General features: G+C 32.2%; 2 protein-coding genes across 5 annotated transcripts in view; one reads left to right on the plus strand and one right to left on the minus strand.

Annotated features, from left to right (window-relative positions):
* LOC140672753 (uncharacterized) overlaps positions 1-23,315 on the minus strand; it is a 201,790-nt gene that overhangs the window by 59,175 nt on the left and 119,300 nt on the right. The window lies entirely within an intron of this gene.
* The window catches only part of LOC140672726 (1-phosphatidylinositol 4,5-bisphosphate phosphodiesterase epsilon-1), a 135,286-nt gene continuing 117,682 nt past the window's right edge, over positions 5,712-23,315 (plus strand). For both annotated transcript variants that reach the window (XM_072905112.1, XM_072905123.1), the window contains exon 1: positions 5,712-6,277. The gene's annotated coding sequence lies outside the window, so the exon portion shown is untranslated. The remainder of the gene's footprint in view (positions 6,278-23,315) is intronic.

Genomic DNA, 23,315 nt, shown 5'->3' on the forward strand with positions numbered 1-23,315 from the left:
TGCGCAACACAACTGTGTGCGTTCTCCCCCCCCCCCTCCCCCCTCGAGGACGACGTAGAATATGGGGCGCACAATGGGAACCGAAGGAAGTAACAATAAAGATTTGCAGAGACGGAAGCGGAAGCACGGCTGTACGTTTATTACACCAAAGCAACGGCGAAACAATCGGCTTCTCGAATCCGCATCTCTCGCCTCATTGTATGAATTCTCGTCGATGATCATGCAATTATTAACGCGACATGCAGTTCTGAATACAGAGGTGGAAAATGCGTTGGCGGGAAGACGAGAGAGAGAGAGAGAGAGAGAGACAGAAACGTGTAATCCCCGTAGAGATTCGCTACAAAATTATATATAGGTCACGTCTTGTAGTTACATCAATAAGTTTATGGCATATTGCTTAATTCCGACATTGCAAACTGCATCGATCAACAATTACGATCGACACTGCTTTATTGTTATAAATGACTTCCTTGATATTATTATTGACATTATGCCAATAGATATTACTCTTATGTTGCTATTATGCCGTTCTCCCTTCCTCAAAAGGCATTCGGAGAAAGGCATGATAAGCAAATTAATTTGTCTCATACAATAGCCTGATTATAAGATTACTTTAATAGAAGAGATTCTATTTATATAATAATGTAAAAAAAATCTGCTCTCGCTTATTGATTAGAGAAGGACTCTAAAATTAAGCGTCCTTGCAGAGCCGATTTTACCAGAGTGATTCCCGGACGAAATTGCGATGGGAAAATAACAATGATATGATACCAATGGAAAGAGACTTTTCGAGTGCCACGTGTATTGAGAAATAATTTTTACATCGCTAAAATTCCTTTTTCTCCACATGCGAACGGAAATTTACCAATTGCTATATCGCCCGATGCGAGCACGCACAAAAAATTGTCGATTAATGGACACCGTTTATTAGAATTGCTCTCTGTAATTGCATAACTTTAAATGTAATCGCATGACGATTAATGACACAATAGTCTGTTACGTCATAAATCTGAAATAAATTATTTTTGACTGTCATATATTTTTTGTGTATCTGGGTGTATGTGTGTGTGTGTATATATATATATAGACACACAAACACACACACACACACACACACCAAACCTCTAACTCTCATGAAATAGTCAAAGTGATGTTTGGTTGAAATAAAAGTTATCGTTTTAATATTTAATATATGAGTCCTAATGTACGTGTGTGTGTGTGTGTGTGTGTGTGTGTGTGTGTGTGTGTGTGTGTGTGTGTGTGTGTGTGTGTGTGTGTGTGTGTGTGTGTGTGTGTGTGTGTGTACACACACGGACAAAATACATTAAAATTCTTATATTAAGAGAGTATTAATAACAACTTTTATTCCAACCAATATATCATTTTGACTATTTTATAAATAGAATTTTTCAGATTATTATCAAAAAAATATCATAAAAAATGTATTTTAAATGTAAAATTGTTAAAAACATTGTACCAAAAATCCCCTAAAAAAATGCAAAAAAAAAAACAAAATACGTAAATATTCTATATGCGTGTGTGTGCGCGCATTTTAAAAATAAAATACAAAATAATTGTATATCGAAAACAAATTTCAATCTAATATTATATCAAGTTTAGTTTAAAATCAATCTAAAAATGCTCAAGTTAATATACTAACTAAATGTTATCTCGTGTAAAAATCTAAATGAAATACATGACAATATTACATTTGCACGCACGCATACATATTATATATATTTAAATTGATTACACAATTGTACTTTATTATATAAATTTTTATATTTAAATTTTATAAATATGCTTCAATTTCTTTTTAATAATTTATTTATTAATCTGTGTTAATAAAATAGAAATTAAATAAGTTTTCTTAAGAAATTAAGATTTTACTTATGCTGACAAATATTTTATAGAACAAAATATGCAAGTCCATTTTTTCGATCTCTTTATATGTATAGAAAAAAAAGTCAGAAATCCATTTTACAATTTAGATATAAAGATGCTTAATCCTATTTATATGTATATATACGAATGTGTTGTCCAAAATAATAAATATCCAAAACCACAGCGATGGAACCACTGAAACAATCGTGATGACACGTGAAAAGCGATTTTGGGTCAAGGTTCGTATAGCCAACTATATTGAAGTACACGACAACGGATCGAGAGATTGCAAAGGCAAAAGTTTCACGCGATACGTTTACAGTCGCGCAACAGATGCCGCAACAACCCTCTATCATGGACAGAATAACTGCGAATGTACAATCTCTCTTTCTCTCACCGATAAAGAACTTTTGATCGCTGCCACCAACATGATAATTGTTTAATGTGCATGAGAACTTGTTAAGATCCCCGATAAGAGATAATTCATTCATATAGATCAATGTCATTTAAGATTATTTATTTAGGATTCTGTTTTCAGAAAGTTTGATAATGCAATAAGAAAAAAGTTCTTATTACCTAAATATAAAATATTTAATTTAAACGCGATTTTATTCGATTTAAAATTACAAAAATATTACGTAATGAAATTTAAAAAATTTTAAAGTTGAAAATTAAAATCTGTTAATCAATAAATTTGTTAAAATTTTGGAAAAATTAATTACATACGCTAATAATATATAAAACAATTTTGCGAGAAATAAACTGACGGTTAAGATAATGAGTGAGACTCCAAAATATAAAGTAGATGACATTTGTTTATAATTTTAATATTTCGGTGATGTTTAATTAAATTAATTAATTATAAATGTTCTTCAATTATATAATCAAAACTATATATAATTGTGATTTAAATTTAAATATGAAACATTTTTTATAAGAATAAATAAAAGAAATGAAAAAAGCATTCACATAAATATTGTGCATTATATTTTAGATGTATTTTTGAATATATCGCTAAATTGTCGAAGAATGAGTTAAATTTATTATTATTTTAATATAAATATTCAAATTACTTTTATTCAAAGAGAATATACTTTTTTCTTTCTACTTTCCACAATTCAAAGAGACTAATCCTCCGAAATTATATACTAAAATAAAATTTGTTGCTAATATACATTCTATTAGTAACAATTAAGTTTTTATAATAATACGTCTAACAATAAGTATAAGTAAAATATATAAAGTAGAAATATTTCTATTTTCGTTTCTCTCTATTGAGGAAAAAAGATGCTAAACTGCATTCTTATTAAACTTGTATGATTTATTCATTTCTGACATATGTAATATCAGCTTTTTTTTTCAAAACAATCACATTCCAGTCATAAGTTTTATCGGTTCAGATGCGGTATCGATCTACGTCCTTTCGACGACGCGACGCGCGAAAATGGGAAATGCCAGAGATCGGTCACGCTGCTCTCCGTATGGAAACGTCGTGCGATAACCCGTACGATGTGTTGTTACTCAGGAGAGAGGAAATCGAGTTTCAAGATTTATTCGTGATATCCCGGTGGGCCGATAAGGTTTATTATTTGTGCGCGCCGTAGCGATCTGCGTTGGAGTATGATAAACATTTTCGTCGTCGCGTTCAAAGCAGATTACTTCCGCGTTATTCCTTCGGATCGACCTGCAGCTTCTCGAGAACTTGATTTCGCGACCAAAAGCATCTCTCTCAGCCAGGTGAATCGAACGCGCGAATCGTGCGCCGTGATAAAATAAATTTAACACAATGATTGAATTTATATCCGTTTTTATAAAAATATCTCAAAATGAAATTATATAATTATGCAATAATTATGTAATAAAGTAATAATTATGGCTTTGTTATTTTCAAGATAGTCGTTTTCTCAACTGCGCGACAAACTGAACTGTTAAACAAAACAAAGACTATAATAGACAGAGGCTATAAATATAGTGTTCTCTTTCTGCGAGTAAACTAGTTTGTAAAAGATTTGATTTAAAATGTTGTGATATTATTTTATGATACTTTAAGGAAAAGAAAAGTTTATATATATACATTTTATGCTAAAATAATTGTGCGCAAAATATACTGACACATGTAGAAATTGTATTTTTCTGATTTATTAGCTACAATAATATGTAAAATAAGCTTTAATTATATGCAATTATAATAATTGTATAAATTGTAGTAATTAATTATTAAAATATTTGTAATTATTACATACATAAATTGATTTCTATCTTTCGTGAAATTAAAATTATCTTACATTCAAATTGTAAAACATTATATTGTAGTTGGTCGACAATAAATATACATGTATGTTAAAAAAAAAAGCCAAATGTTATGCGTTGGTTTTATTATGTTCAGCAGCATAGTATACCCTTTTTACGTCACTCTTTATTAATATATTCTACGTTTTCTCTTTTCATTCTATTCGTGTGATGTGGTGAATAATGTTGAAGCTAGAATAAGCAAAAACCCGGAATATTTTGCAAAGTAAGCCCTTTTAAAGTGGCCACAAATTTCACGGTCCTGTAAACCACTTTGACTAATTTGAACATGTAAAAATGCCGAATAAATTGGATCCTTTATTACCTTAATCTCTTTATAATACGTAACAAGACTTTTAGATAGATTTTAAATATTGCTTACATTAGTTGTGCAAAATTAATATATCACTATATTAGAAGATATGTATGTTTTGCATTAACATATGGAAAATCCATCATGTCGAGCATTCCATATTAAGTGCAATTTTCATGGAAATTAGCAGAGTATATTTTAAAACGTAAACACAAAATTGCCGCCTCCTATATATTTATGCATATGTATAATAAAAATGATTAATACATATTTTGAAATACGACATTAAATAAAACATTTTTATTATTCTGTACAAAAATAAATAAGCGGAAAATTAAATAATAATAAATGCGTAAATGCGCGGATAAACTTACGCATATAGTATTGTAAAATAAAATAATTGGGATGTAAGTTGCGCGAGAAGTTCACAATCGTTTGTGCGTGCCGAGGATACCTTAAAATATGCCCTTGTTGCTCGGTAAGGATCCTTAAAATATACTCTCGTCGTCCCAGAGTGAACATCCTTAAATATGCTAGGAATTTTCAGGACGTTGTTCCCCTAACACGGGCCGCGTGAAACCGAAAGGGTCGCGGGTCGCTCGCGCGCGTTGGTTATTTTAAGCGCTCTTATAAGCCAGTCATGCAATTAAAATTCGTTCATCCGGTAAAAATGCAGCCCCCGGTGGAGAGGAAAGAAGGGTTAACGGGCGCGCATTTATCTCAAGCGGTGTGCTCGCGAGCGTAACTTGAACTGCACGCGATTACCTCCGCGGCGATCGCAGAAGGGTGAACGGGGGGGGGGGAAGGAGGAGAGAGGGGGGAATGAGGATGAAAAGAGGAGGGAGGCAAGAGAGAAGGGCAAGACGCGCTCGCGAGAAACAAGCCTTCCGCGTCTCGTTTGAGCCCTTTGAGCGTCGACGGAAGTAACCATCGATGTGCACCGGAAGCGCGTCGTTGCACCCGTGTCGCGCGTTGTAGAAAACAGTTGGGGAGCACCTCGGATACCCGGAGGGTCGCACGGTGACCACGACGAAAGAAAAAGGAGGAGAACGACGAGGAAGAAGAGGACGGATGGTCGAGGAGGCGGTGAGGCCCGCGAGGACGTCGGGGAGGGGAGGGGGGAGTTAAAAGAGTGGTCGCGTCGCGGTGGACAGACGAGGGAGGCGGTGGAGGACGAAAGATAAAAGGATAGAAAGAAGAGACGACCAGCACCGCCGAGGGGAGAGGACCCTCGCGTACACCCTCTCGGATCGGGGTAGTGGCGCGGCACCGACGCCGACGTCGACGTCGAGGTTGGGGTGGACGCACCGCAGGAGAGGGGCGCCATTATATTTGCGCAGGGCCGTCCAATAGGGCGCAGTATCGTCCCGACCGTCGTCGCGTGCACATGTCGTTGTTGTGCCCGGACTTGTAAAACGCGCGTAAAATCACCACTGTCGCCGTCGCCGTCGCCGTCGCCGTCGCCGTTGCCGTCGTCGTCGTCGTCGTCGTCGTCTCCCCCCTCCCCGACATTCACGTCCCGGTGCCCTCGCGAGGGTGAGATCCACGCGAGACGCGTTCCCGTTCTCTCTCTCTTTTCTTCTTCCGTTTCCCTAGTATTCTTCTATCTTCTCTATCTCTCTTTTTTTTTCTCTTCGTCTCTCCATCTGTCTCTTTACACCCCGTATTCTTCATCCCCCACCACGCGCGTCACCGTACTCTATATTCGCACGCAGATATATAAACAACAACAGAGAGCGCGAGTCCGACCACGCACGAGGATCGTGGAAAGTGTTGCGCTGCGAGAACAAAGTGAGTAGACAAAGTGGTTGTTTAATGTGGAGGGAAAAGGGATTGGGGATGGAAAAAATATGGCGGGAGGGAAAAATCTCGAAAGCTCACCCGCCTTTTCCTCTCTCCCTCTTTCTCTCATTTCCGTTTGCACTCCAGCGGACGGTCCTGCTCCGCGAACCTTTCATCCCCTTTCATAACGTGGCTAGTCAGTGTTTCACTTTCACGCAACGCGATACATCTCAGCGCCGTCAACGAGGGCGTCGTGGGAATTTTTGCTCGATTAAATTCATTCCGTGTGAAATCACGGCGATATGGAAGGCAACTCCGGAGATTTAAATGCTACACACATAGTGCGTGTTTAGTAATTTCCGTTTAAGTCTAGGGAATTGTCACCGATAAATTTGTTAAATTTTAATGCGTCAAATACCAATAAATTACCTTTTTTTATTATATTTTTTTTATCTAGAGCATCGAAAAGATTGCATTGATCGAGATTGCACGATCTTAATTGATGCTTTTTAAAGCAACTCTTGTATATTTGATTATTAATCTGACGCGATTGATTCGATGCTCATTGCATTCCTTAAAAATTTATGATATAAAATAGTCAACTATTGAAAAATAAATTTGATACTTATTTATAATAAATTTAATGGTAAATTTAATAAATTTACTTTTTAGCAAACTACTACTTTCTTAAAGAAAAATTTGAAAAAACCAATTGTTGGGATTCAATTTTCTTGATGGTTAAAGCTCCTATCGACTTAAGATAAAATTTAGGTGGGATTAATTCTGAAATGAGAATGTTATTATAAGGCCGTTCGCGGCTTACATTTGGGAAATTTAATTTGCCTAAGTCTTTTAAATATTATAAATATTTTCATAACTAAGTCTCTATATACAAGGTAGTCCACTTAAATCGCTCATCTTAAATATAATTAAATATAATTAAGAAAATCTTGTTCCAAATTTATACATATATATACTTTAAAGAATAATTATATGTTTTCTTTATACCAATTAATTTCTTTCATTACTTTGTGAATAAAAATATTAAAATAACATAATCGAAAAAAATATTTTACGAGATAGTTTATGTAAAATTATGTCAAATTAAAATATAAAATATCTCGTAAATTATTCAACAGTTTTTGGCCATCATACCCTTATAACTTTTTAACGCGGATATTACGAGGAATCGATTTATATAAAAAATCAGAGTGGTTCCATTTAAAAAAAAAAATTATCTTAAAATCTCTGAAAAAAAAGATAAAAAAAATTTTATTTTCCGTCATCATAATTGCTCTCTCGAATGATGCAATTTTTCTCTTAGATATTTTTTTAGTATTAAAAACAAGAGAAATATTTAAAATGAACGATTTGTCGACCACTCTATGTATATATAAAACCATCAAATTTTCATTAAGGTAATATCGATTCCACGTTCCTGAAAAAAAAAAAAAAAAACTGTCGTTGAAGCGCGCTTATATTTGTTACTATAGTTTATTCCAATCCTATATTACAACTAACGAATAATAAATTTGAAGAAAAATTACTTTTAATAAAAATCAAATTTCTATCTTACAAATAAACTGATGACATGCAAAGTTAATTTTTAGTTTCCTCTATAATATCCGACATAATATAGACATAAAAATATACATATATAATGTACATTATAAAAGGTTCTTTTTATAATTTTTTTATTACCTCTTAATTTTTAGCATCATTGAAGCGATATTTAGGAAAATTTGTAAACGTTTTATTTGAAAACTTTAACATGTATATAATTTTCTTTAACAAACTTAAGACTTCAGATTTCTGAAATATCACAGTCTAAAATCTTTGTCTCATGCTGTAATCGTTTATATGAATCAAATTACTAAAGCAGCATGAAATCTCAGACACCAAAATATGCTTAAGCTTATCCAGTAATTGTTGGAGATGAGAGGAAATGCGACGAAGATGTGTGTGTAAATGTTAAGACCTTTAGTAAACGCGTCACCATAATCTCAGTCGACATTTTCGCGTTGCGTGAAAGTCGTCGGACTAGAGGAAAAGCATTTCTAATGGATCTTTCGAGAAGACATAGATGACGTGAGGTAGGTAACGAATATGCGTTTCCACTCTCATCATGGCATAAATTCGAAAGATCTTCGCCTAGTAAAATGAATATTAAGTACCTTGGACCTTTACAATTAAAAATAAAATAGAAAACCCATTACGCATGCCATTATTAGAATCATCGTGAAAATTTCGCAGATGCATTAGTTTTAGATATATCCTCTCTTTTCTATATATAAATATTAATTACAATTTCTAATGTGTGTAAAGCTATTTATATTTTTAAATTAAATTTAAATATCAAATTTTTTAAATAAAATTTAAATAATTAGACTTGCAATTTTATCAACCAAAAAATGTTATACAATAATTTATTTTAATTTTTACATTTTCTATAATTAAACTTTCTGTATTTGTATGATAATATAGTAATAATATAGAATAATTAATAATAATTTATAATGATATAGATACAGAGATATAGAAAGAGATAGATAAATCTAATAATTAGATTATGTAAAAAATTGGCATAAAAGCTACGTTTGTGACAATCTAGACGTTAGTTGCGTGTATTTAATAATATATTTTCTAAACTATTTTGATATTGAATTAATTAATTTTCGAAAAAAATTTTTGAAAGATATTAAAGTAAACAATTATGTGTTTTATCTATGTAATAAATAATTAATATTATAATAAAAACATCGCTATAAAATAAACAAAGTAAACAAAATATAGAAGTATTCATTAAAAAATGTCAAATGATAAGCTTATTAGAGAGTTGTATGACAAGTATTATCGAAATATCTTTTCCCTTTATTACTATTTTTTTCGACGAGAAATATAATTTTTTAATTAACTAAAATAAATTCCTATGCCACCTTCCGCATGTATTTTATTTTTTTAAACATACACACACACACACACACACATTTTGACATAATTTAATTATATGAATTATATAAAAAAATAAAGGCGCTTTTTTGACGAATTTTTGCTGTATTTTAGTTTGCTCCCATTTGTCACGCGCCCGAATATTTGTCAAATTTACTGTTAGCATTCCACCTATATTCTAATATAATTATGCGTTCGTTACTTTGCACGTAAAACAGACCATCGTTACCGTTAGTACCAGATTTACAAAAATGTCTCTTTACAATAATATTTTTGATTTTTTCAAAGCACAATTCAAAAAATACAAAATTACATTGACAATAACCTAAACGTTAAATTAATAAATTGATTATTCAAATCAAATATGAGAATTGCACAAAATAATTTTCGAAATATATTTCTAAAAATTACAGACAACACACACAGAAATATTCCTTGTCCATACACATTGCTATCTTCAAAAATATGATAATCAGATTTATTCATATTTTACTTTCATTAAAAGTGTGACTTCGTAACGAGAATGCCAGCACCAATTTGCGGGAGCTTATTTAGGTCAACTTAATGCCGCCTTTCCGACTAATAACGATCAGTAATGTTAATAACGCGTTATGCTTTCGCATGTGCAGGTTGCAGCGTTACCGCACATTATTATTACGTAAGAGCTCGTGACTGTACGAACTTCTATTTTAGTTAATTAAAAATGAAGCTTTTCTTTCGAGCGCACAACCGCGTGTTATCTTATGGCGCACGCATGCGATCTAGTTAGTGATTCTGATAACATCCATCGTCGAGGAAAAAAAATATATGGCATAATATCACGCAGGGTATTGCTTTTACAATTTACATCGACGGAGTAAAACATCTGCGCTCTCTTCAAACATGCCGTGCAAAAATTTTTTTTTTTTTTTGATTGCGGAAAATTTCGGCTTCCTAATTTCCCGCATATAATCTCATGAGAATTAAAAAAAAAATGCGATTAAAGTTTTATATTATACGCAGGATGTCTCAGAGCTCTCACATATTTTAAAAATACATTTCTGTTTTAATTAAACATAATCTCTATATATTTATAATATAACTAACTCTCTCTATATCTTTGATAAAAATATAACGGATTATAGCAGGAAAAATCTACCTGTAAAAAATTAGAATTCATATAAGTTAAAATTTTCATTGAACAAAGATTGATTACAAATTATGCAAAGAAGCCGTTTCTAAAATATTTTTTTAAATACTTTAAATAAAATATGAGCATCTTGTTTATTTAATTAAAATGTATTATATAATATCAAATCTTAATCAAGTGTAGCAATTAAATAAAAGAGATGCAACATGTATTTTCTCATGTATGTATTACGTTAGTCATTTATAATTAATTCATTGAAATATTTATAATATTACATCACGCTACCAGTATCATTAGTTCAGCTTTAAAATTGATCGCTTTGAAAAGCTCTTATAATGTTACTATAAGTCGTCGAAATGTTCTCATACAGTTAATAGATATAAATGTAGATGTTCTTAAAATTATATAATATTATTGAAAGCGTTGATCAGAATTTCTTGTGTAGTGTTACTACGTTCGAAAGTTTCAGATAAGTTTATTTCTCGCACTGCACGAGCCGCCGCTTTGAAAGGACACGCGATAAAAGAATTTGCGCGTACATCGTAGTTGCAACGGTATAGCAAATTGAATATATTAATTTTTTATTGAAACTCTTTTTGTGCGCGCCGCGCTGCAGACACATTTATGGAAATTGATATTGCAGGGGGAAAATGTACTTCAGGCTATGCTTACTCGCAAGCTTCTATAACGATGACGAAGTTACTATACGTGTGGAATACATAATTTTTTTTTTATTAAACTTTTTCACGAACTCATCTTCCGAATCTCGAACTTTGCGAGATCGAGACACTTTCGTTCGTAAAATTCGTTTCGTGGTCGATTGCACGAATTTGAATTTAAATCCAAATCATTTATCCATTTGTCACAAAGGTAAAAGACCACCGTGTGTACATGTCGATAGATCAAAATTCCGCGTGCATTTTGCAAGAGCGACGCGCATTCTGTAAAAAAATAAAAAAATAAAAAAAAAAGAGAGAGCGAGAGAAAGCTCGTACAATCTTTCTCTCAAACTCGTTGCTGTAATTGGATTGGCCTCGGTCAAAATTAAACTTCTCTGTTTTTATTGAAATTCCTACGGAAAAATTTAATGTTCAGTTATATAGTGCGTATAATAAAATACGAGGCAGTTATGATTTTTGTGTTTTAATAGTTCACATGTTTACCTTTTATAATTTATTCAATGCCTATTTGGACGGTAATGTGAAACTAATAGCATTGTAGGATTGCAAGTGCGCAAATCATGGCCAGGTTGTTGCATTTTTTTCACCGCAAGATTACTATCTGTGACAGTGTAATTAGAGATTCTCTCGCGCACTTACAAATTCTCTCAAACTATTATTCAAATTAGACACCCTTTCGAACTTTGGTTTAAAGCTTTATTCAAAGACTATTTGTCTTTCCTTTCCTCAAGCAAGCGTCTGTAATTTACTTGTATGTCGACAAACATAATTAATAGTTTACATACACTGCTTACTATCATAGATTAAATATGTAAAAAACTAGTTTAAAAATTCTTATAATTATTAAATATTATATATTGAGAGAACATTTATATGTTGTTACATGAATATATGTCTCAGTAATGTACAAAATTAGCCTTTTTATAAAGCTCTGAATCTGTTGTAAGACAACGTTTTATAAAAAAGATTAAGAATAAACACACACATTTTATCATAAAATATTTACTCATAATTTAGAAAATTAAATGTACGCACAAAAGTATTAAGCAAAGATAGAAGCCAAATAAGAGAAAATGATCAAATAATCTCAATATATTTGAATAAAAATTAAATAAAAACTATTGTAATATATAAAACATTTTTTAACTAATTCATACATTAGTTCGCTTCATCGAATCCAATCAAAATTTTCAAGTTTTTTGTGACATGAGCAATGTAAAAATACTTTTATAAAATGGTTAAAGTATTTTATGTCTTAAGGATTTAATAGTTGTTCGTTTTTTATAACTTAGCTATTTACAAAAATAAATACAATATATGCTATAGTAAATGTAGTTCGATGTAATTTAATAAACCACTATTCCATTATGCGCATTAGTTGTCCGTATCGGTAAATTCGGCGGAAAATTCTGTTTCCGGTTTGGCTCGAGCATCGCCACCAAGTAAGGCATAAATTTATTTTTCTGAAGCGTGTTGCTCCAGACGGCATGTCATAAAGAGAAACGACATATAGATCAAATATAAGTAAACACACGTTCGAGAAACATTCGAAGATGCCGGTGCATCCATGCGCAACACGAAGGTAATCTTGTAATTGCTATGCAGTAAGGGAAGGTAAATTGGTAATTGCAGTGCATCAAGAGGAGCTAAATTGCTAATTGCTATGTGAAATATAAAGCGGACAGAGCTAAGTTGTTTGCGGATGTAACAGGACAGAATTGAGCGACGACGTAATTCTTTAAATCCTTTTAACTTTATTAATCATGTATAGCAATAATATAAAATATTTTATCTTGATTTAAAAACATACCATTTTTTATATTATTTATAATATTCGTAGCATGAAAATTCCGATTTATACTTTATTAAAAATTATTACTACTCCAAATCATTCATGGACGCAACATTTTGGATGGAGAGTCCTCGAATAATTTATGCCGTAGGAATGCAAATTTAACGAAAGTTGAAACGACATTCATCTCGGCGCGTCTGGTTTTAAATAATAAATAACATCGCGACACGTGACCGCGGTAAATATGACCGGCAACGAATGAACATTTGACATTTTCCTTCCTCAGATGTTATAGGTTTCAGTTGTGATATGAAATTACGTAGAATAAAGAGCGCGTAGACGACACATGACAAGCGCGCGAGCGCACAGATACGTGTCCGTAATCACCAAATAGGCGGGTGTGCTCAATAAATCAATACAAATGACCCCAAGACCAGATTGGAATCGAATAATGCAACGATTATTACGTGCACAAAGGGCGTTCGCGCGCGTAACCGACGCACCATCATATATACGCAATATTCCGCACCCAGGTCGCATACCCAAGCCAACATATCACGAAGAGTACAGCAGCCGCTAGCGGATATATCACGAAATTTGGGACACCGCTCAGGGGTCCTTGGTGTATAGGTATCGCTCGTGGAGGTAGATTGCTTTTCGCCAAAAACGAATCGATAGACCGAACCTTGGCTGCTGGGTACAGTCAACAAAGAATCGACCCACCCGCCAAAGTGTGTTGCAAAAAAATTATTTATTATATAAAAATTGACGAAATTATACATCGATCGATGGTGGAAGAAAGAGCAGACTATCTTGGTCGAAAGCATATCAATTATTTTTTTATCATTTTGAAGATGCAATGCGAATTAAATACCATCACTTTTTTAGAGATTGCAGGAAAAAATAGTTGCGTTAAAAAAAAACCTAATTATCCTTTTAGAACTAAAATAGTTCTCTCAACATTAATTTTACGTCTAATGTACTTTTTAAATATCATAATTTGAGGAGGAAAATATTCTATTACATTTTGATTGCATAAACTACTAATGCTATCGCAGATTTGACAACCGTTCTTGAAATTTAAATTAATAAACACTTTTTGTACTACATGCGTGTGTGTAATTACATACATTATTTGCGCTCTCTTGCTTTATATCAAAATCAATTCAGATTAATTCACATTACTATAAGCTGAATTTGCATATAATTTCCTTTAACGAAAAAAAATTAATTTGATTTGTTCAAGCTCGTTTTCAAGTGTTTTTGGTTTTTTAGATAGTTTCCCTTAAGTATTTCAGTTCACCATATGGGAACCTTCAATTTGCATGGATAATGATATAATTTAATATTTCGTTACATTTGACATGAATATACGCTAGCAGAGAGGCAGATCTCATCTGAGATATCCCATATTCGTCTCTCGTTTGAAGTTGTGGCGAGACATGAGATAGAATATTTATAGTCATTTCTCTTTTCTCTCTCTCTCTCTCTCTCTCTCTCTCTTTCTCTTTCGGTGCGTAGTTTCACTCACCGGAGGGACAAGGTGTACTATGAATATTTAGAAAATTAAATCGGCCAACTTTGCCAGCCGTGTTGTGGAGCTCGTGCGAGGGGCAATTCCCTTACGGAAATTTAATACTGCGGTTTATTGCGAAAAATACAGCAATTAATTAAATACTGACAGTATTTCAGTAATTTTTTGGCTACTACTTGGTCCAAGCACTGATTGAAGTGCTTGATAAAATTACTGGCATTAATAAAATACTAATAATTTTTGATAAATATTACCTGGATATTTCTGTCCTTTAAAAAAAAAAAAAAAAAAAAAAAAAAAAAAATAATTCAATATCTGAATTCCTCTGCATGAGGATCGGAAATTAAATTGTCAGAAATAGTTATTGCAATCTTATTAACCGCATTTTGTAAACTTTATAGTTGCCTATGACAAAAAGTTGAATAGATAGTGAATAACGCGTTGCATAGCGGTAGTCAAATGCTTTAAGGCACTTGACTTAGAGACTTGGATATTGAAATATTAATGCCAATACTTTATCTCACAATTAATTAAATTCTTAACAGTGATTCGTGTAAGTATTATACCTCAATATTTTATTAATAAAGTTAAGGCAGTATTTAATCGCTGAAATCCTCAATATGAAGTGCTTGTGATCACTGGAATTTTAGTAATTAAATCACTAGAAATTACTGCACCTTAGTAATTTAAGTACTCAAAATAAGTAATTAATCATACGGAGCAGTGCTCATTAATCACTAACTCACTAGTAATACATTTCTGTAAGAGAAGGATGCATGAAACGTTGGAAGATACCAGAAGTTTCCTTGATAAAATTCCGACGAAGAAACCGAAGTTATCAATACAGTTCGCTGCCATGGCCTGGACCGAGCTTGTTCGCGGACGCGACTTGCATTCGTAATCGTATCGGTAATCGCGACCTGGATGTAATCGAAAAAGTATCTGCAAAAGAGCTTCCTTAATGAAAGAAATCGTATCGACGGAAACGTATCAGTATTTTTCTGTGATAATTCAGAGCTTAAATTTTTTCAAAAAAAAAACAAAAAAAAAAAGAACTTGAAAGTAATTATACAGACAATCGCACATATAGGTCTAAAACTATTTCTCTCATTGTATATTCCAAATAGGAGAATGTGGAAATGGTAATTTTGTCGATAGAATTTCGCCGGAGCTATTAATTAGGTAAGCTTTCAGCAATATTCTTTGAAAATTAATAATAGCATTTGCAATTAAATACATCTGCTATTATTTGCCTTTGGTTAAAAATCGATTGTCATTTCTGTTGACAATATACATATTTAAACAGGATAAAAATTTATATTTGAGAATAATATAATTATAGGAAGCACTCTTTGTACACATAAGTGTATACAAAGTATTTTTCAAAAGTATTTTTAAAAAATAGGATGCTGCATAGTCTGCAAATATTCCTCTTACACCTCGTTGAGTTTATAGAAAGGACAATAACACTGTACACCGAATCGATATATCGCACATGAATCTTTATACAATAAAACAACTTTTTCAATAAACATTTTCTAATAAAGTATACACAAAAATATTTTTTTGCAAGAATAATGTTGGAAAAATATGAAAGAAATTTTTATTTATTTATTAGAAAAAATCCTATTACAGCACTTTTACTAGTATGAATCTGAACTAGTATCAAATAATATTCAATGCTCTCTTTATTTTTATATCTGCAAGAGACAAATATATATTTCAGAAATCGCATCTGTAATTTTAGCGTCAAATAAAAAAAAAAAAAAAAAAAAAAAAAAGAAAAACAAAAAAAAAAGGAGAAAAAATATATTAAATTTATATAAATTACGTTTCTATTATACATTACTTTATTGAGTCACGTAAACTTTGACCTTTTGTTATGTTTCTCTTTAATATATTATATTCCTTTTAGTATATTTATTCCCTACAGTATATTATCACACATTATTATTATTATTAAGCTTACTGTGAAACTCAGAGAAAGAGAAAATAATCGAGATCGTCATTGTGTAAATGTGTGACCAGCGGCATTTTCCTTTAGATTCGTCCGTAACAGAAAGCTCACGTGACTTACTTAAACCACTAACAATAATAAGCATTGATCAGAGCAACCGCGCTTATGTATAATTTGTACGAATTCGCTTGAAAAAGTGTACAAATGTATGAACAAATATAATTAATGAAGTCGACAATGAGTCCATAACAACGACGAAACGATGTTGTTAGAGAAACAATTTCGCCCGTTATATGGGATCAAAACGACGCAATTCGGTGTCACCGTTTCACATATAACGCAAATTAATATTTCCCCAAGCAAAGCATGCAAGTCGTATAAGTGTTTATTGCCTGCGCATTGCATCTATAAACGAAATTTGCAACTACTTGTTGCACCCACGCCAATGAAATCATGACTATTGATCATAGCTTCTCTCTCTCGCTCTTTCTCTTTCTCTCTATCTCCGATAGCGGCCGATATTCGCATGATAAAACTCCCCATTAAATGCGCCCGATGAATCGTATTTTTCATCAATTATCCTACATATCGCTTTCCCTTATTCAACTAATAAACCTCACCCGCGCTATGGAGAGCTGTTTTATATGACAAATAAATCTTTTTATTCAAAGCAAATTTAATATTTCTTTTATTTAATGATTAAATCTATATTACGTTAAATAAACGCAATTTTGCATGTATGTGTATATTATCACATTTTCATTAATTAAATTGACTTCGTAAAGTAATATTGTATAATTAACAATTATTATATAATAATTATTTATAGAATAAGAGAGAATAATGTATATACAATACATATATACATATACATATATATATATATATATATATATATATATATATATATATATACACTACACATTTATTTTCATCAGATGAGATAGAGAGAAGAAGAATATATATAGAATCAAAAAATATAAAATCTGTTATTAATAATAGAATAAAAATTTATTTTCTTTTAAGTCGTTTATTTTACGTGCATGCCATATTCTATCGTTGAAGTTTGTCAAAGGAAATTGCTAATTGTTTTGAGCAATCGAATAAATGTACACACGAAGAGTGAAACAAACCGGAATGTTTCGTGCTCGCAAATTCAACGGGCGATAAAAAACGAGGTATAGCTTTTGCGTAGAAAAAAAAAAGAAAAAAAAACAAGAAAAAAAAACAAGAAAATTTGCTCGCGTGCCGCACGGCAGCGGATTGCTTTAAAAGTTTTCCCGGGGCGATTTCGCGGACCAATCGCCGGAGCAACTTTCCTTAATTTTCCACAAAAGTTTCACGTCGACACGACGGACGTTACAACACGCCATCTCCCTCTCAGTCGTAAATAAAACACGTTTGCAACCTCTAGAATCGTTTCGACACTTACGAGACGCTAAGTTTCGTCAACGGTAAATAAGAAAAGGTCCCTGCATCGTACGACGATGTTGGCAATGTCAAGCCAAAAGTTTCCCGCGCTTTCTACGTATAATTCGACGAGGTATCTCTGTGTTCTCGCGTCATCAAACATTTAAGGAAAACACTTGCGCTTGAAAAAGCTAAAACAAGCATGTTTCCCGGACGAATTCGTAAGTAGAATAAAGAAGTACTTCCTTTTCCGTAGAATATAAAATCGATTTAGTTGGCCACAATTTATATTACAGACATATTCTTCTTTATTAAATTTGAGATGTAAATTTTTTCTCAACGAAAACTTAGAGATCTTATTAATTTTAAATATTGAATATCTCGGTACAGTAAGTTCTGTTCATACATAATCATTAAGGATTCGGGCTGTTTTATTGAAGATTTGTTTATCTTTTATGTAAAAATTATTCTACAAATCTTGCTAGCAGCTGATCGAGGACAAAACTGAGATGAGAGTAGAAGCGAGATTAATTATTACTGGTCATTCAATAAATCTAAATTATATATTACATATTATATAAACAAAAGTATATATTATATAAATGCAACCGAGATATATGTCCGTACTATACGATACGTCCGCGACGCGATTCAATAATTATGTAATAACTATATTAAATAACTACTAAAACTATAAAATCATTTTTATTGAACTAACATAAACACAAAAATAATACAAAAAGTTTTGCATTTTTTATTATTAAAATAATTCGTTCGTACATGATTTATTGGCTTTCGATAAAGAGCTTGAAGTTTGTTCGCAAAGAGAAGATGATTGACAGTCTTATAACCGGATCAAAAATGTATCTTACAACCGGAAGTCATTGTAATATAAGATTTCCAATACTATACTGTTAAAGAATTTTTCCTGGAAAATATCTATTGGAAATGTGAAAGACATGCAACATCCTTTACTTTGATGCGAATCCTTTGTATCGAGATTTTTTTAATTTTTTGTTTATTATATTTCACATTACATTTACACAAGTATAATTTTCAATAATTTTAATAGAAAAGTATAACTCTCTCTCTCTCTCTCTCTCTCTCTCTCTCTCTCTCTCCTTTTCCTTATAATTTTCTCGCGACGTAATTTATCGCGCCTATAGGTATGTTTCAAACTCGGGTGTCAAGGGCGACGCAAATGATCATCGTCGACTGATGTGTGTACGGCAGCAAACGCGATTTCGCAAATCGCAAATGTATGCAGAGGGCAAATCCGGATTTCATGAGTTGGGACACGACGCACGACCGATCGATCGAGCCGAAGTGACTTGAAGCAGGTGAACTCTGACGTTTCGAGGAAATATGTTTCGGCGGAGGTCGCGGAAAAAAGAAGGGGGCGGGAAGGCGAGAGTGATGAGGCCAGAGCGAGATAAAGGGCGGGAAAACAGACCGGAGACGGGACGACGAGAGAAGGTGAAACGAACCGTGCCGAGGAATGTGACGTACCAGAAATAAGAAGAAAAGAAGGAAAAAGCTAGCGTAGATAAAGACTGGGTAGCGAGAGAGGAAGAAATTTGCGAACCAAAAGCGATAAACGACCTCGATAAACAGACAGATGAGAAGGCGGAAAAGAAAAGGAGAATACGAGAAGGAAAAGAACGATAATGTCGAGGCAATTAGCCCACACACAAATGTGATCTTTTATATAAATAAAAAGTGCGTGGGATAATTAAGAATAATAATTTAAGTATTCTGCTGAATGTACTCTAATTTAAAAAAAATATTTGTACTAGTTAAAGAGCGCAATATAATCAGATATTTAAATAGGGAAACACCTACACTTCATTTTTTTTTTTTTTTTTTTTTTTTTTTGTAAAATCATATACGCGATAAAAATACTCAGATACATTAAAAATTGTATTTATGCCAGAAACAAGTTACATTTATTATAAGTTACGTTATTAGAAGTGTAGAGTTCATATTTTGCAAAGTTAACCGAAATCTCACGACATTAAGTGTAATAAACTGCGATTAAACGCATCGAGAAACGAAAAGACAATTTGAGCTGGAAAGGTTGGAAGGTCCATTCTTTAGGATAAACGTTAACTGACATCAACGGATCGATATTCCGGGATGAGATTCGAATAGCGAAAATTGGAGCACACCGATGGGATATATACACATATATACAGGATATACGAGATATATATACATTGCTACCGTGGGTAGCCGACGCGTATATATCAAGAGATCTCCGCTGTCCTATCGGGTTGGGATCTTTTTACCGTCGAACGACAGAGACCGCTGGCGGTTGTACGATCGAATTGTATTAGCACCGATAACTCGTTTTCGTTTCAGATTGAGTTAGTTCGGCATTAAACGCCTGGAGCTATTTCGTGACGGCAAAGTTCCTCATCGCGTCTCCTCGCCGTCTTGGTATTCATCCTGCTCCTCTTGGCGAAACTGAGACAATGAGGCTGTTTTGCGCAAAAAACCCGAGCGTATGCAAACATATCGGTTAAAAAGTTTCTTCCACAGCACAATTCGTCTCTCTTGATATTCGCCAATGTCGTCGAACAGAATTTGCGAACGCGATCGAACTCGTATCAGGAATCTAACCAATCGATCTGTCGCGTGACTCGTTAAACTTCAAACCTCGCTTTTCTATCGCAGGTAATTTTGCCTCACCCATTCGGTGTAAACTTGCAATTTTTTCGAATGTTCAAAATGTTAAGGATTATCCTGCATAAGAGCCGAATTTTTTATCTGTCACTTTTAACTTTAACCTCTTTACTCGAGATAAATTGTATAAACGATATAATTATCAATTTGCACAAGATTGTCTTTTTTGTATTTATATATAAAACATTAAATATATCACAAATATTAGAATAACCCGATAAAAAAAAATTACTTTTTTCAAATTCAAGAGAAAGCACAATAATTTGCTTTTTTTTGTATGCAAATGTAATATGTATTGTTACAAATTTTTAACCATTATAAAAATTTATTGCAGAGCTAATAAGATTTTCATTATTAAATATTGAGTCTATGACAGAGAAGTTATAAATTGAAGATTTCAATCTATAATATATATCAAATATTTTTCAATTATTCAAATTTATAGATTTTTTAGTCTGCTAAATACAAATTTAATGTCTTAAAGTAATGAAATTAATATGATAGATATTAAAATTAAAAAATTATTATATTATTACATTTTATATAAATATTTCAGATTACTTTTACTAAATATAATTTCAGTGTATAATAAAAAAATTGATAAAAATAATGACAAATTCAATATAACGTTCTAAAATATAAATTTTTTGTATTGTGTAATAAATCTATATATTTTAAAAATTTTTGTAAAAAATTGAAAGTATTCTAAAAAAAACTTAAAATTATAATAAACGTAAAAAAAACTATTTAGAAATAATTATTTTTTAAAATGTTTATTTGTTAAATTGTGTTATAAAAATATTTTCTTTTAATAAAATATCTAAAATTATACGGTACAAGTTTCTTGTGAATGAAATATAACATTCTTCGAATGTTTTCTTTATATGTCATCGCTTTCAGCAAAAAAATAATATAATGAAAGAATTTATTTCTACCCTGTGGTTATTCAGAAATCAATTCTTTATGCGAAAGAGAGATAGAGAGAGAGAGAGAGAGAGAGAGAAAGTTCTTTACTAAAAAAATAAATTGTATTTTACGTAAAAGATCAATACATTTTAATATATTTACACGTGGGAAGAGATGCGGAGCTCTCGTATAAAAACCAGAATATCTAAAGCCGACGGAGATATTAAAATGGTCCCATCTTTAACCACGTGCGCTATCGATATCGATTTATGGCGGTGCATAGTCTGCAGTGGAGTTGGGCGCGCGAGAGTAAGTTACATTCTTGGCAACGATATCAAATTAAAAAAGAAATCTCTTCCTCACGAGACGCTATATCGGACAGGAATTTGCAGCGGGAAACTCCATTAATCTATGTTTCACAGATTTCTGCTAAGATATTATATGTATTCACTAAATTATATTACTCAGGTAAAATGTAGTCGTTAAATTTTTCTTGTTTCATTTAAAAAAAAAAAAAACATTCTATCGTTTTGTCTATATTTTTCATCTTGCGCAATTTTCAAATTTTAGATAAAATTAAGAATAATGTTTTAAATGAGCACAGTAAAATAATAATTTTTACTCACGTACTGTAAAAAGTATGGAATAATTATCTTTAAAACAAGTAAAATATAAAGTAGATATATTAGCATGAAAATTGAGGACAGAATTAGTAATATTTTAAAATATCAGAACATGATATTTTAAGTGACGTATTAAAAATTGTCTCGTATCTCGTCGATTTGAACGAAAACATTAGAATGTTATGCGATATTATAAATATCAAAATTATAATAAAAACATAAAAAAACGTCAATCTCTTAATCTGTCCTGACATTTGCACAAATTTACAATTAGTTGTACACACTTTATATCTCGCACAATAACTAGCAATTTAACTTTTCTTGATGCAATTATCAATTTATTTCCGCTCGTAAAAATTATAAAATTGTTTACACGTTCCACACGAATGCGCCAGAATTTTCGGAGATGATTTTTAGAAAAAGTATTTTCAACATCATATATCATCTTTAATATAAGATCGTCTTTAATATACGTATTTATACAGACTAATTTTCTTGATAGATTTTAAAGAAAGTTACCTGAAGAAGAAGAAAGTTTCAAATGCAAGTTCTTAATACTGGACATTAAACAAAAAGATTATAGCAATTAAAAGTTTGTAAAAATAAAGTACTTAAATTTAAATTAATAGTAAGGTTTTCTTATTTTATATTACTGGCCAGAGGTTTGTTTCGCATTTCCAATTGCCAATTGCGATAATTCGAGTAATTTCAATGACACTTTGACATTTAAGCGAAAGAAAAATCGAGTCCAGATTGCTCAAAGAATCTGTCATTAAAATTCCATTCCGGAACATCCTGTATAAGATCAGAATAGGAAAGGTACAAACTTAGTTAAGAACATTGTTAACTTTGATTGTAACTGTTCCTGTCAACGGAAGATTAATTTGCTCGCGGTATACTCTAAGCTATCCTAGAGAAATTTTCAAAACAATTCACCGCTATTATATTATAATAGATTGAACCTAATCGATTATTTTTACATTTGAACACAAGATGGCCAATATTTAACTTTGTCACAAAGATTATCGCTTATAGATGAAAAATAAAAAGAAAAGAGGAGGAAACGGTGTAAGAAAGAAGGAGAGTCACTTTTAAATCAGCGACGCTGTAAACTTAGAAGCGGCGGAAACTGAGACTCTTTCCGGATTCTTTGACTTTAAGAAGGAGAGCGCGCAAGAGGAATCGCGCGCCAGCGAGTCATAAAAACTGGGAAAAAAAAGTTCACGATCCCCGCGGAATTTTAATTACTGACAGTTTCCTGTTCGAGAGTCCTACCTTTTTCTCTTTTTTTTTTTTTTTTTTTTTCACAAGTTACTTGGTCGCGCGCGGACGAGCTCGTTGCTACACAGTGTCAAAATTTACGAGCTTTCCGGAGATTTCCA

The sequence above is a fragment of the Anoplolepis gracilipes genome, chromosome 1 (assembly GCF_047496725.1).
Source record: "Anoplolepis gracilipes chromosome 1, ASM4749672v1, whole genome shotgun sequence".
Lineage (NCBI taxonomy): Eukaryota > Metazoa > Arthropoda > Insecta > Hymenoptera > Formicidae > Anoplolepis > Anoplolepis gracilipes.